The sequence below is a fragment of the Octopus bimaculoides genome, chromosome 19 (assembly GCF_001194135.2).
Source record: "Octopus bimaculoides isolate UCB-OBI-ISO-001 chromosome 19, ASM119413v2, whole genome shotgun sequence".
NCBI classification, from domain to species: domain Eukaryota; kingdom Metazoa; phylum Mollusca; class Cephalopoda; order Octopoda; family Octopodidae; genus Octopus; species Octopus bimaculoides.
Genome location: NC_068999.1, coordinates 46,018,768 through 46,021,424, shown reverse-complemented (window position 1 = coordinate 46,021,424; position 2,657 = coordinate 46,018,768). Strand labels below are relative to the sequence as shown.

General features: G+C 36.6%; 1 long non-coding RNA gene across 1 annotated transcript in view; it reads right to left on the bottom strand.

Annotated features, from left to right (window-relative positions):
• LOC106877742 (uncharacterized) overlaps window positions 1–2,657 on the bottom strand; it is a 57,175-nt gene that overhangs the window by 35,061 nt on the left and 19,457 nt on the right. Inside the window, exon 2 of the long non-coding RNA XR_001410411.2 lies at window positions 1,368–1,464. This is a non-coding gene — a long non-coding RNA (uncharacterized LOC106877742). The remainder of the gene's footprint in view (window positions 1–1,367; window positions 1,465–2,657) is intronic.

Here is a 2,657-nt window from a genome sequence, read left to right as displayed (position 1 = left end):
ATGGTGATGATGATGATGTACATACATATATATATATATATATATATATATATATATAGATATATATACACATGCATGCACAAGGCACAAGGCGCGAAATTTTGGGTGAGGTGGGGTGTGCAGTCGATTAGATCGAACCTCAGTACACAACTGGTACTTAATTTATCAACCCCGAAAGGATGAAAGGCAAAGTCGACCTTGGCGGAATTTGAACTCAGAATGTAAAGACAGACGAAATACCGCTAAGCATTTCGCCCACCACGCCAACGTTTCTGCCAGATTGCCGCCTTATCCAAAATATATAAATAAACAAAAAAAGTAGTCAGACCGGGTTGTGATTTGGTTTAATGTTTAGCTTTATGGTTGACTGATTTCTTTAACAGATGAAATATTTAACATCTTCCATAAAACCTGTACTGAAAGGCTCTCGTATAGATTAAACCCCAGGGTGAAGAAGTATGATATGAGATAGGTGTAGTACAGAAGGAGGCAAGCTGGTAGGGGCACTAACATGTTGGACAAAATGTTTAACAGTATTTCTTGTGGTTCTTTATGTTCTGAGTTCAAATCCTACTGAAGTCAACTTCGCTTTTCATCCTTTCAGAATTGGTGAAGTAAAGTAGTGGGGACAATGTAGTTGACTTGTCCTCTCCCATCAAAACTTAACGGTCTTGATCCCTGCAATAAACCAGTGTCCTGTTTAGGGAGAATGTTGCAATCTCAGTAACCAACCTGAGGGGTTCTAGGGCTCAAGAAAAAAATAATATATATATATAAGAAGTCTGGTACATAGAGAAGTTTATGTTAATGACCATTAGTCCAAGTCATTCCTTATTATGAAGGCACATGGCTTAGAGTTTAGGGCATTCAGGGCCCATGGTCATAAGGTCGGGAGTTTGATTCTTGGTGGCACATTGTGCCCTTGAGCAAGACACTTCATTTCTTGTTGCTGCAGTCCACCCAGCTAGCAAAAATGGTTTAATGTTTAGCTTTATGGTTGACTGATTTCTTTAACAGATGGAATATTTAACATCTTCCATAAAACCTGTACTGAAAGGCCCTCATGTAGATTAAACCCCAGAGTTTAATATAAGTGGCTGCTGTTCTTAGAACTGTTGCCCTTCACTAAACATTTAGGAACAGTTTGTTTTCACTCTAGATGCCATGCGTCTACCTTTTTCTATCTCTTACAGCACTTACACCTGAAACAAACATTACTATCATCCATTTACCACTGGGAAACAGCCGGTGACTACAGACTGTACATCATACTTAATGACAAAATATAACAGATAAATAAAATCTGTAAGAATTTGCTTTTTCCTTCTGTTAATTCATTTGGTGAATCTTGTGAAGTTTTAACTAACCTGCTGTCAGTACAAGTCACCACTGCATCTGCTATTGCTATCAGCAACAAAACTGATTGCAGACATGTTATATTAAATAAATTTCCTGTCGAACAACCTGAAATCAGTAAAATATATATAACATTAGATCTGGGTGAAGAACCTCATTACTATTAAACGTGGGTTACAGGTGTATATGAACTTGCAATGCAGGTGGTGGGCACATCAGTACAAAGGAAAATAATAAATCCTTTATAAACATGTAGGTATGTCACTTGTATTAAATTACAATCTTGGTCATGTAGCTTCTTTCTGGTTTTCCATAATTTGAACACGAGGCACAATTCCACCCAATGAAAGTTTTCATAAATTTCTACACAAACACAGTACAAATTGGGGGCTGACAAGGCCCATGACTTTCTCAAGGACACGGGGGACACGACTGAAAGAAAAGGCAAACAGCAAAATATAACGAAAAGTGGGTCATAGAGAAGGCCGGCAGAAAACTCATTTCTATTCAATGTCACCTGGTTATTTTGAAAGAAAATTATGTTGATGAATTACTCTGAATTAACAATGACCTCTGGGCCCATTTTTCTTATACCAGTTTGGCTTTTTTTTCTTTTTTCTTTTTTAGGTTTTAACTCTGCACAAATTTACTAGTTCACATTAAAAATTCCTATTTTATGAAATTGCTTTCTAATACAATTAAGGTGTAGAAGTTAATGCAGTCAGATGAAATCATGGTCATTGTCATCGGCGTCATTGTCATCATCGTCATCATCGTCACCATAGTCATCATCGTTGTTGCTGTCATTGCTATTATTATCATCGCTGTCATTGTCATCATCCTTGCCGTCAACATCATTGTCATCATCATCATCATCATCATCGTTGTCATCATCAACGTTGTCATCATCATCATCATCATCCTCGTTTTAACATCCACTTTTCTGTGCCAGCATTGGTCAGCAGAAATATTGTTGAAGCAGATTTCTTACTACCAGATGCCTTTCCTGTCACCAACCTTCACATGTTTCCAAGCAAGGTAATATTTCCCCATGGCAACACATGGAAATGAACAACTTCTCTTGTTTGACAATGATGCTTGCTTACAACTACCACATGATGTCAACTCAAGGACATGCACATACACACATACATACATGCACACACACACACACACATACATTCATACATACATACACATATGAATATAAATAAATATATATATATACATACATACATGCATGCATGCATACATACATACATAAATATATTTTTATACATATATATATATATATATATATA